The 13,662-nt window shown below is 40.7% G+C and overlaps 1 pseudogene; it reads right to left on the bottom strand.

The window, feature by feature from the left end:
* Window positions 1–11,400: 11,400 nt before the first annotated feature.
* LOC106776763 lies at window positions 11,401–13,347 on the bottom strand (annotated as a pseudogene).
* Window positions 13,348–13,662: the final 315 nt, after the last annotated feature.

Genomic DNA, 13,662 nt, shown 5'->3' with positions numbered 1-13,662 from the left:
GCGTTGGTCCTTAGTGTGTTTGGACTCGTTGGTCCGGTGGAGCGTTGGTCCTTAGTGTGTTTGGACTCGTTGGTCCGATGGACGCGTTGGTCCTTGGCGTGTTTGACAAAGAGTATATGATGTATGAATCTGGAATACTTCATTGAAATAATTCTGAAAGAGTGAAATTGTTTGCAAATAGACAATGGATGAAATAATAAATGAAACGATAATGAAACTTTAACTGTAGTAGAATTTTAGTTGGGTAGCATTCCATGTGTTACGAATGGCTTTTCCGTCGATACGTTCCAGTCGGTATGCCTCATTCTTCAAATCTTCTGTAATACGAAAGGGTCATTCCCAATTGTCAGCCAGTTTGCAGTGTGCTTTATTTTTGCGAGTGTCTCCCCGCTTGCGCCAAACTAGGTCTCCTTCGGTGAAATTGCGGGGCTTAAATTTGGTTTTATAGTGCCTGGTAATCAGTGGTTTTTTAGCTTCGTTTTTTATCAGAGCTATTTCGCACCGTTCGGGCAAAATATCTAGGTTCATCCTCAATTGCTCGTCATTGAGATTCATGTCTTATATGCTACGTCGGATGGATGGTTCACCCACTTTGACCGGCAACATGGCGTCTGCGCCGTAACTGAGATTAAAAGGGGTCTCACCAGTTGATCCGTGCGGTGTATATTTGTAGGCCCAAAGTACTTCGGGAAATTCCTCAACCCACAAGCCTTTGGCTTGTCCTAGGCACTTTTTCAACTCGGAGATTATGGCTTTGTTCGCAACTTCGGCTTGTTTGTTCGTTTGTGGATGTTCGACCGAACTTGTAACGTGTTTGATGCCCAGCCCTTTGAGGAAATCTTCTAGTGTTCGGTTGATAAATTGCCGACCGTTGTCAATGATGATTTTTTGAGGTATCCCAAATCTACATACCAAGTGTCAGATGAAGCTTTGTACTTTCCGAGCGCTTATTGTTGCGAGGGCTTCCGCTTCGATCCATTTGGTGAAGTGGTCGATCGCCACAAGAAGGTATTTACATTGTCCTCTTCCAACCGGTAGGGGTCCGGCGATGTCCATTCCCCACTGAGCAAACGGTCATGGGGAGATAATTCCTTGTAACTCGGCCGGAGGAATTTGAGTGTCATATCCATGCGACTGGCAGGAAATGCACTTTTTCACAAATTCTGCACAATCTTTTTCAATGGTAGGCCAGTAGAAGCCCGCTCGTAGTATTTTGGGTCGGAGCATCCTTTTGCCTGAATAGGATCCACAAATACCGTGGTGCAGCTCTTGCATGACATAGTCGGCCTCTTCTCTTGACAAGCATTTCAATAGAGGACTGATGTGGCCCCGTCTGTATAGGTCATCTCCGATGAATGTGAAACGAGCGATTTGTCTGGAATCGGTCGTGCTGACGCGTACGCCTTGTTCCTATTGGATCATAAACTGGATTATATCCTGTCGCTAGTCGGCCTTCGGGGTATCGACGTTAGTAGTACATGTCTCCAACACGTGTCTGTCAAGGGTGGTTTTGATCACCGAGGAAAGTTGCGACTTTTCCCGGGCGTGCGTCAATTTGGAGAGTAAATTTGCTCGGGAATTTTGTGCCCGAGGTACATGAGTAATATTGAAACTGGAAAATGATTTGATTAGTTCACTAACCTTGTGATAATAGTGCAGTAGGTGGGTGTCCTTGACCTGGAAGGTCCCATTAATATGTCCGACGACTAGTTGGGAATCTATTCGGCATTCGAGATGTTCAACTTCCAGTTCTGCGGCTAGGAGCAAGCCGCTAATTAGGGCTTTATATTATGCCTGGTTATTGCTGAGTTGAAAATTGAAAGAGATTGCTTGTTCAACAAGGATATCGTTTGGTCCTTCCAGTACTATGCCTGCTCCACCTCCTCTTTTGTCAGAGGATCCGTCTACGTTCAAATTCCATGTGGAAGATTCTACTGTCAGGGGTAAGTCTGCTGCGAAATCGGCCAGATGTTGGACTTTTATGGAGCCTTGTGGTTCGAAACATAAACCGAATTCAGAAAATTTGATGGACCAGGCGACCACTCTTCCTGGTAGATCTGGCTTCCTGAGGATCTTGGCGATCGGATAATCTGTCCGGATGACGATTTGGTGCCTTTGGAAGTACGGTCGAAGTCGTCGCGCTGCTGTTAGTAGGGCTAGTGCCACCTTCTCCACCTGAGAATATCGTCGCTCTACTCCTTGTAAAGTTCTGCTAATAAAGTATATAAGCTTGAAGGTCGACGCTTCTTGGATGAGAGTCGCACTTACCGAATGACTGGATGTTGCCAAGTATAGTTGTAAGTCGAGTCCCTCAGTTGGACGTGCCATGATAGGTGGGTTGGTTAGTATGTTCTTGACTGTTGAGAAGGCCGCCTCGCACTGATCATCCCAGTGTTGGGGTACATTTTGCTTCATGTTCTTCAGTATTGGTTTAATATGATCCGAAAGTTTCGGTATAAACCGTGATAAGGTGGTGAGGCGTCCGACTAGGCACTGGATCTCCTTTAATTTGGTCGGGCTTCTCATTTCTAAGATCGCCTGACACTTGTCTGGGTTGGCTTCTATCCCCTGCCTTGTTAACATGAAACCCAGGAATTTGCCGGCTGATAGAAAGACCTCAGCTAAGTCTTTCAAGTGTTGTTGATGGGAGCAGCTTCTTACCACCATATCGTCGACATAGACTTCCATGCAGCGGCCAATTTGTTCGCAAAAGACTTTGTCCATGAGGCGTTGGTATGTGGCACCCACGTTTTTGAGACCGAATGGCATTACTTCATAGCAATAGTTGGCGTGCTCAGTTATGAAGGCTGTTTTGTCCTGATCTGGGGCGTACATCGGGATCTGGTTGTACCCCGAGTACGTGTCCAGAAAGCTCAGGACCATATGTCCGGAAGCCCCATCCACCAACCGGTCAATGCTGGGGAGGGGACAATTGTCCTTGGGGCAGGCTTTGTTTAGATCAGTGAAATCGACACACATTCACCACTGACTGTTCGCTTTCTTCACCATCACAATGTTTGCCAACCAAGTGGTGTATGTTATTTCCCGTATGAATCCGGCTTTGATGAGTTTGTCAACTTCGTTTCGTACGACTTCTGTTTTCTCTGCATCGAATCTTCGTTTTTTCTGTGTCACCGGCCGGGCCTCTCGGAATTTTGATAACTTGTGTGTGATAACACTAGGGTGGATTCCTGGCATATCTGAGGTGCTTCATGCAAATAACTCGTTGTTTGCCTTCAGTAGTGTTGTCAGGTTGACCTCCTCTTCGGTAGTCAGGTCGGCTCCAATGGTAGTGGTTTGCTTGTCATTTCCTCCTAGGACGAACGATTTGACTTCCCCTTGGGGTTGCATTCGGTCGTCTGTGTTTGTCCTGGGATCTAAGTCGACCAGGATGGTTTCAGACTGCTTCGTTCCTTTGTAACGTGTAACCTTTAAGCCGGTGACGTAACAATGTCGAGCCGTTTTTTGGTCCGCCCGGACGGTACAATTATTTCCCCTTTCCGATGGAAATTTCATCGCGAGGTGAGGAGTTGACACGATCGCTCCGAAGGCATTCAGGCAAGGACGCCCGGGAAGGGCGTTGTATGAAGTGTTTGCTTCTACCAATAGGAAACGTACGCGAAGCTCCTTAGCATTGTCGCCTATACCAAGCCGAGTCCTTAGATTGAGGTATCCACGGGTATCTACCCGTTCTCCAGCAAACCCGACGATCTGTTCATTGAACGGTGATATCACATCGTCTGTCAGCTCCATTCTTTGGAACGTTGTCCAGTACAGAATGTTGACCGAGCTCCCCTGGTCAACCAAAACTTTACTTACATCATATTGTGCAATTCGAGCGGTGATAACCATGGGATCATCTTGCTCCGGGTCCGGAGCATGGAAATCCTTATCGGTGAAGGTGATGTCGGGCATTGACAAAGGATTACGACTCACCGAATGGACGCTCCGTAAGTTTCTTAAGTGTCTCTTTCGGGCCGAGGATGAGGCCCCTCCGCCGGCAAATCCGCTTGAGATAGTGTCGATTCGTCCCCTTGCAGCTGTATCGTGTTCACAAGGACGACTTCGAGAGCGCTCTCGTGACCGCTCGGTCGTTCGTTGAGGGCGTTTTGGACTTCTACGTGTCTTCTTAGGGGAACGCCTTCTATGACCGGGTTCCTCCTTCACAAATTATCGTAGGTGTCCAGCACGGATTAATCTTTCAATTTCGTCCTTGAGGACCTGGCAGCTTTCTGTGGTGTGTCCACGGTTGTCGTCGAATCGACAGGCTTTGGTTTCATCTGCACCTTTGGGTGTATACCGTTTGCGAATAGAAATCAGATTTGCTTGTAGGGCCTTCTCAAATACCCTCTCCCTCGGGACGGTGAGGTTTGTTTAACGGTCGTATCGAGGGCCCAGAGGTGCTGAAGGGTCCCTTCTCAGGGGCCTTTGGTTTCGATCTCCTTCACGCGAGCGTTTGTTTTCCTATTTGCGTTCGTTGGTAGGAAAGTCCGTTTTTCTACAGAAGTTCCTTTGGTCCTCCATTTTGATAAACTTTGTCATTTTTTCTTGCAATTCTTCCAGTGTATTCGGAAGTTCGGCATAAAGAGTTTCCGAGACATATTCTGGCTTTAAGCAGTTAGGTAGGTTGCTGATAAGGAACTCGTGAGTGACGCCCTTTACCCTCCTTGCTGCTTCAATGTATCTATGCATGAATGCTCTCAGAGGTTCGTCTTTTCCCTGTCTGAGATTGACGAGCTCGGCGGTTGTTATCATCTCCTTCCGGTTCGCGGCGTACTGTTTCTTAAATAAAGTAGTGACGGTGCAAAAACTGTCAATAGAAGTTGGGAGGAAGAGTGTAATATCATTCCAAAGCTTCGCCCTTCAAGGATAGGGAGAAAGCTCTGCATTTGACCGGATCACTTTTGGACTAGAAGGCCATGGAGTCGATGAAATTCCGGAGATGATGTTCCGGGTCAGTGGTTCCGTCGAATCTTTCTATTTGTGGGGAGGCTGATCGGGCATCGGGGCTTGCATAACGGTTTCTGTGAAGGGTAAAAGCTCTGGTGATCAAGCGGGAGGTGGACGACTATTGTGGTCGTCATTGTGGCTGTTGTCCTCCGACATCTCTGTATGTTTTTCTTTGAGCTGAGCAATCTCCTCAGTTAGCTTCTGGTGTGCTTCTTGTTGTTGGTGAATAATCTGAGCCTGGTCCTCTAGTCGAGCTTGGAGTTCTCTTATTATTTCTCTAGGGTCGGTACCGTCCATGCTTCTCGTGGTCACCATAGGGAGTCTTTACTTTCAGGCCCCACGGTGGGCGCCAAAATGTTTCGGTGATAATTTTAGGACCGAAAGGACTAACCTTGATGACGTGGCTCTGCTTTCTTCTGTCACTGAGTCTCCAAGTTCTTTCAATACTTCAGTCGTACGTTCTGCGATCCGTCTGTCAAGTTCCAACTTCTGCCCGAGAGGGGGGTACCTGTAAAGGCACTCCAACGATCAAGTTAGACGTCGGTGATAGCGTGTTCTCAAATCCTAGCAAAGTAATGCTCCGAGTGAGAGAGTAAACAATGGAATTGCAGAATGACTATGTGGGAATGTCAGCGTACCTCGTTTGGAGTCCTTTGTTCTTTATTTATAGGCTTTGGATTGATATAACATCAATAAAATATAAACAGAATACAATATAAACAAATATAAACAAACTTACTTGACCAGATAAGCTGTTTCCATTATATCTATTACTTGCTTGACGGTTTCTATAATATCTTTAATTAGATATTATTTGATTCGTGATATGATAATATTTAGTTTTCAGTTTCTGTGACGTGGTGGGCCGTGAGCCCAATAAGACTTGATGGGCCCTGGTCCGGTCATCGTTGGAGATATACTACCGTACATAAAGCTTCCTATTTTATAAGCTTTTTTAAAATTGTATTAATCTAGTGTAATAAAAACGTATATTTGTTAGTTTTTTTGGGGAAAAAATGCAATGTTGATTTATTGATTTTTATTAAAAGTACAAATAAAAAAATTGGAATATTGATTTGTTGATTTTCATAAAAAAAAATACAAATAAAAATGTATATGAAAAAGGTTGTTGAGAATTCCATAGTAAGAAAATAAAAATAAAAGTGCTTATTAAAAAATATTAAAGGATCACTAGTGCAAAAACGCAGTTTAACGTCACCCCTTAGACGTCAGTTTCGTGAAAATCCGACGTCTACTGCTGCACGATGGCATTATCGTAAATAAATTGGAAAACTAAACGTCAGTTTCGATGTCAAGCGACGTCTATGACATCATAGACGTCGCACCTGCCGCAACTGACGTCCAATTGCCTAAGGTATGTGATAAGACAGTCAATTTACGTCGGATTTTCAGGGGACCGACGTCTACTAGGCTGCAATTAATGCTGCCCATCAAATTCCCAGGAGCTTAGACGTCGGCTAGAAAAGGCACCGACGTCTATGTCACTGACAGGAAATCAAACGTCAATCGGTTCAGCTTTAGACGTCGAATAGACGTTGGATCCCGTGAGAAAGCGACGTCGACTAGGCTACAATTAATGATTTTCACCTAATTCCCCAGGCAATTAGACGTCATGTAGTCAAACGCCGACGTCTAAGGCCTGTCTGGAAGGCGGGAAGACAAATTCTTCAATGTAGACGTCGGTTCTGAGGGGCACCGACGTCAAGGTTCCTGTATTTTCACCAAATTTGAGGGTTATAGACGTCGACTGTGAGGGGCACCGACGTCAACTACCCTGACAGGATCCCCTGAAACACCGACGTCTATAGACGTCGCTTTTTGGCGCAACCGACGCCCAATTTCATTTTAAATAAACCGCAGACCCTTCTTTTTATCTCTTCATCTCTTCTCCTTTTTCTCTGCTTCTCCTCTTCTTTTACTCCCTTGCGCACCTCTTCTTTTTATCTCTTCCGGCATTTCATTGTATTTTCTCATAACGTCATTGTCTTCGTCCTCTCCTTTTTCTCTCTTCATCCCAGGTGCGTGGTTTTTCTTATGCTTACCGTTTAAACTTTCTTTTGTTTTTTATCGATTATCTTGTCGTTCAACTGATTAAAATTGGCCTTTTTGTGTTGTGTTTTAGTGCAGTTTTGATCCACTCTTTGGGTAACATAGTGCAACATTCTCCCTTTGCTGGTTTCCTCACTAAAAGTGGCGATCTTTTGAGTTTTCTAGTTCTTCCGACCCAAAATGGAACTTGGGTCCTTGTCTACTTCTCGATACCGTAATTTTTTTCTGTTGCGGTTGAATAATTGGAAGTAGCCATGGACCCAGGTTCGGTTTTGGGTTGAAAGCACTAGAAGATTCAAAAGACGCAAGCTTTTTTTGTGGGGAAACTAGCGAGAGGAGAGTGTTACACAATGCTACCGAAAGCCTGGATCAAAACTGCACTGAAACACAAAGTTGTTGTTAGACGTTAGTTAAAGCCATGTCTGATGTCTATAACAACACAAACGTCGGTTAGTGTCATTTTAAACCTCTTTATATATTCATGTTGACGTCGGTTTAGTCATAGGTAGACGTCTATATAGAGTAATTAGACGTCGGTGTGAGTATAAGCAGACGTTTATATAGATGTCGATGGATATCGTTAACCGACGTTTATATGGACGTCGGTTCTGACGAATTTCGACGTCCCATAGACGTCACCCGTATAGACGTCGGTTTTGAAAGTGACGTTAAAAGCCCAAATTAACCAACGTTAAACAGCGTTTTTGCACTAGTGGATAAACGACCATCAATGTTCCCGTACATGAGATTGTTAATTCAATTCTTAAAGTAAGAAAAGGTTGAGGTACAAGAAAACTATATATAATACCTTTTTTGGTCCCACTTTTGGTTAGGAATATTCGAAATGGTCCCAATTTTTTTTTCTATTTAATGTAGTCCTAAAGAACGTAATTTGTGTTCAATTTAGTCCTTTTTCTGTTCAATATAGTCCTAAAGAACGTAATTTGTGTTCAATTTAGTCCTTGTTTATGGTTCACGGAGTTTGTAAAAAGGACTAAATTGAACACAAATTACGTTCTTTAGGACTACACTGAACAGAAAAATAAAATGGGGACCATTTCAAATATTATCAACCAAAACTGGAATAAAAAAAGGTATTTTACCTAAATTTATTCTTAAATTTTATAATTTAATGAAAAAATGGTAACTATTTTTTGTAGGTGAAACAATCACTTATATTCCACAATATTTCAAGTTTTTTTAAGTGTTTTTAAATTTTCAAAATGGTATTCATCAAATTCTATTCATCAAATTCTATTGTTTCAATTATTAGAGATAGTAAGAAGTACTCTGATATTTAACTTAATAAGAGTTTAAATATATGTTAATTACTATAACAAATGTGTCTTATAAATTTTTATCCTTTTCTTTGTCTAATAATAATTTAATCATATATTAATTATCATTAGTTGATTGATTTATATTTATCAATTAATTAAGTTTTAATCTAATATTTATTCCGTAATCAATCGAGTTTATCAGTAAATTTGAGAGATCAATCAAGAATATACTAAGCGATTTTGTCAATCAATTTAAGAATGAGTTTCAGAACATATTGATATATTAAATGTTGTCTTTATGTGTGTGATTATGATAGAACAACATATTATGAGGTGGGTTGGTGATTGTTATATTTTGTTGATCTGCAACCTGTTGATGAGACAAAGCCAGCTAAGTTAACTTTGTGAAAAATACACAATGATTCTATCATATGATTGTTCATCCGTCGACATGTTTTGGTGATATATATGTTTTTCAAAGGTTTTAGAACTAGTTTTAAAAATAATATGTGTGGTTGGTTTTTCTTTTTGGGTTTTGAAATTGCAATAGCAAAGGATTTAAGGGGGATTGGCTCTTTCTACTGCATTAACGATATCAAATAACCAAGTTGTTCTTTTTTGAAGCATGGACAGTTGGAACCCACACAAAAAAGTTTATTCGAAGACCATTTCAAAATTAATTATCATCTTTTCCAGAAAGAACAATTATATGAAATAAAATATACTTTAGAAAGACATGGATTCCTATCGTCAATTATTTATACTTCATTGATTTCACGTGCTATAATCTGTATATATGAATATCGTTTCTAAAATTCCGTCATAAGAAAAAAAAGTTAAGGACAACGGACTTTGCTTCATATTTTCTCAAGAAGATAAGTGGAAAAATGGACCATTAAAATCTATAATCAAATATAAAACTAGTTAATTAAATATATAATAATTTGATATGAAATGAAAACAAATAAATTAATCACAAGGTTTAATACCTCTTGGTTCCCACTTTCGTTGGATAATGTCAATTCAGTTCCCATTTTTAAAAGTGTTTGAAATATGTCCACAAATAAAATTTGCATTTAATTTGTCCCTTCTATTAAGTATAACCAAAAGGAGTTAGTGCATTCATGATCTCACATCATTTATTGGCAACGTGTCAATATATTGTTTTGTGTGTGCTGATGATGTGTTACTTTCTTACAGAAGTGGGTCTTCTTCTTCTTGTTTGTTTTCTTCTTCTTGTTTAACCTAGAATCCATATTCAATCACACCACATCAATTTGTGTGCAATCTCAAAACTACATGAACTCTGAGAAAACAAATCAAAATGAGAAACTTTATTAATTAAATCTTATAATATTACTTTCAAAAAGGTTTAAATACCTTTTTAGTCCCCAAGTTGGGGTCTAAATTTCCGTTTTGTCCCTGGTTTCAAAAATGAAGCCTTTTGGTCCCCATGTTTTCAATTTTGAGCGCAATTGATCCCTTCCGTTAAGTAGATGCTAACGGCGTTAAATGTTAAGTGACTATGTATGTTATGTGGCAACAGATGTGATTGTGGCAATGAGGTGGCAGCATATGTGATGTTTTAAATTTGGGAAAATTAAATATATTAGTTTTTTTAAATTAGGGCAAATAAAATTAAGTTAGTTTTTTTTAATTAGGGCAAATAAATTAACCTCTAACCAATTTCGTTTTCTTCATCTCGTTTCTCTTGGCCCCTGAACCTTCTATGGCAAACTTGTTTCCTTTTCTTCCCTGCACCAACAACAATTGGTTAAATAACCACACAACATACAAGGAAAGGTAGAAGAAAAGTCAAAGGGGTTGAGTCAGGCGGAAGTGTTTTCATTGAGAAAGAGATTCTCCCAAGACAGACCGCCGTGAGATCCACCTGAAGAAGTGCCACCACCAACGACAATGGGTTTTCTCTTTGCCAGATCCTGAAGAAGATAGTCACGGTGTTGATTTTAGACTCAAAGTAGTTTAAACGCGCAAAGAAAACCAATATTAAAAACACATTGTCCGTGATTATTAATTGAAGGAATAAAGATGTTATAATGAGGAGGTTCCCGGGAAGAGGGAGAGGAATGTCACCTCTGATGTACGCATTGCCGCCTACGCCGCCTAGATCTTCCATCTCACCCAAGAGCTGGGGCACAAACCCGACGGCGAAATCGTCCGGTGCGAAGGTGAAGGTTCTCACAGAGCTTCTGCAAACCCGCAGCGCGGTGACAGAGGTGTAGAAGCAAGACATTGCCACTGTTGATGGCGCGACGGTGCTAGGCTTCTACGGCTGGGGCTGTTGTGCGATGAGCGTGGTGGCGCGATGGTGGAGAAGATGAAGGCATTGCAACGACTTCGAACCCTTGCGCGAGAAGGATACGCGATTCTGGGTGCAGGGGAGGTTTTGATAAGGGAAAGTGACAACGTCGCGACTGGCGGTGACTCTAGTGGGCGTGGCGTCGCCGACGATGCCGAGACAGGAGGAGATGGTGGCGCTGTTGCTGGGTTCGAAGAAGTGACCGGCGGTGTTCGAGGGAGGCGACCCCAATCCTTTTCATGGAAAAAATTTCCAAGCAGGTTCCCAAATTCTGAAATCAAGGGTTTTTAATGAAGAAAACAATGATAAAATTATAACATAGTTGTAACTATTTCCCAAAAAAAAAACTACAGAATTCATTCATTGACAGTCCTTCAACTTCATTTTAACAAATTCTTCCACCAGTTCCTTGATCTAAGTATTTTAGAAAACAAAATTGGTTTGAGGTTAATTTATTTGCCCTAATTAAAAAAAACTAACTTAATTTTATTTGTCCTAATTAAAAAAACTAATATATTTAATTTTTCCAAATTTAAGACACCACATATGCTGCCACCTTATTGCCACAATCACATTTGTTGCCACATAACATACACAGTCACTTAACATTTAACGCTGTTAGCATCTACTTAACAGAAGGGACCGATCGCACTCAAAATTGAAAACATAGAGACCAAAGGACTTCATTTTTGAAACTGGGGACAAAATGAAAATTCAGACCCCAACTTGGGGACTAAAAAGGTATTTAAACCCTTTCAAAAGCCATAAAAGAAGAAAGAATCAATTAATCTGATCACACCTGTGTTGGATCTCCCCCTTTCTCCCTGTTTGCTCATTGAGCAAACTTCTGCATTGCCGAGGCAAAAACCCTAAAGAACCTAACTTGATCCTTGGCGAAGCCCTCCAGGAATGGTCTCATAAACAACGTCACTGTACAAGCCATGATCGGATTTCAGCACGCCCAAACCCTTACGAAGGTTCTGGAAGTACACATTGTCGAACTTGTTGGAAATCATAATGTCATTTAAGGCGGAAATGGTAGGGTTGGTTTTGTAATCGATGTAAGCTTTGGATAAAGGTTCAGAAAAACGAGGGTTGCAGGACGAAGAGAAGTTCGAGAGGTTGGTGACGAATTCAGAGTAGTAGGAGAATTCCACGGCGTGGGCCCGACTCAGAGTGACGAACTCCTCCACGGAGAAGCCGCGACAGGTGAAGATTTCCGTGATTTGGGACATTGGCATGGATGGAGTGGGGAGGTGGATGGGGACGGAGGAGTAGAGGAGAAGTGATCGTCATGACGACCGAGGAAAACGAGGTAGAAGGGGCAGTCGAGCATGGTCAAAAGGTTGCAGGTTGTTGCGGAGAGGATGCTAGCGTAGGAGACAGTGTTGGGACAGACCAGTTCGACGACGGTCTTGGTGCGGACGATGAGGTCAAAGGAGTTGCTGGGGAGGGAAAGGTTGATGTCAGCATCGTGATGTAGAAACCCTAAATCAATTTTTTCCCAAATATAAAAACCCTATCTTTAAAAAACCTCAATATGGTGTTTTATTAACACGCACGCACAAAACAATATATGACATATTGCTAATAACTGGTGTCAGATCATCAATGCACTAACTCTGTTTGGTTATGTTTAACAGAAGGGACAAATTAGACACAGATTTTAGTAACTGTGGACATATTTCAAACACTTTTATAAATGGGGACTGAATTGATATTATCCAACCAAAGTGAGGACTAAAGAGGATATTACACCCACTCTCAAACTAATACAAACTTATCTCACTTTATATTTACTCTATTTTTATTAAGGAAAGATTATAATTATCACATAGCTTTCTGTAAAAAAATTTAAAAAATTATTACAAAAAATATCTAAATAATGACTAATTTTAATGACAATAAATAATTATTCATTATATTAACTAAATTAGATACTAATTTATAAATTAAAAATTATTGATAACTATAGTAGTTTATAATTTTTTTAAAAAAAATTGGTATATAAATTAATCCCTAACATTAGCTACTAAGATTTTGGTTACCAATGTATCCATTCTCATTTTCACACCCTCTTTAAATCTTTCAACAAATTGTCTCGACCTTTTTAGAACTTCATCGATGTATCTTTGAGGTCTATCAATCGTCTTGAAACCATCGTCTCTATCTTGTCATAGTTATGCATGACTAACATTAAAATCGACATCTTGAATTGACTTATGTTCATCATTATCAGTACCTTACCTTTCATACCAATAATGGTCTCTTTGTGAAACTCAATACCTTCACCTTTCACACCAACACTAGCCTTTTCATCAAACTCATCATCTTCACCTTCCACACCAACATCAACCTCTTCATCAATCTGAGCCCCCTCACCTTCCACAACAATATCAACCTCTCCATTAATCTCACCCCCTTCACTTTTCACAACAACATCACCCTCTTCATTAATATCAGTTCCTTTACCTTCCACAACAACATTAGTCTCTTCATCAATCTCAGCACCTTCACCTTCAACACCAACTTCAGCCTCTTCATGAATCTCGGCACTTCAACCCCACCACTTGTACCACCATCAATGAATTATATAAACTAAATGTTATGTGCTTTATTAATTATATGTTCAACATAAATGTCTACTTCATCTCTACTTTTCTCTGCATAATTGGCTAACTTCATGGCATCCTTATCCAAAATAAGGAGTTTCAAATCCTTATCCATGCTCTCTTTACTAGGCTTCAATCATAACTTTAATTCATCAGCATATCTAAATTCCCTTATGATATTTACAGCTTCAAAATAAGACCGCATATATGAATTAGTTCTAATTTAACTCATATTTAAATTGTATATCCTATGTTTCTCCCCATCTATGTAATGCAACTTGGCCCTTGCAAATTTGACCATATGGTGAATTGTTACAGAAAACCCTATTTTGTACAATGTCAAAAACCAATTCAAATCGAGAACCCCGAATTACAATCGATTTCAAACAATTTCATTCATATGCGACTCAAATATGAAAGCCAATTGAGA

This window comes from Vigna radiata, chromosome 11 (assembly GCF_000741045.1).
Source record: "Vigna radiata var. radiata cultivar VC1973A chromosome 11, Vradiata_ver6, whole genome shotgun sequence".
Classification (NCBI taxonomy): Eukaryota; Viridiplantae; Streptophyta; class Magnoliopsida; order Fabales; family Fabaceae; genus Vigna; species Vigna radiata.
The sequence above is the reverse complement of the archived record's forward strand: the minus strand, read 5'-3'. Positions and strand labels throughout refer to the sequence as shown.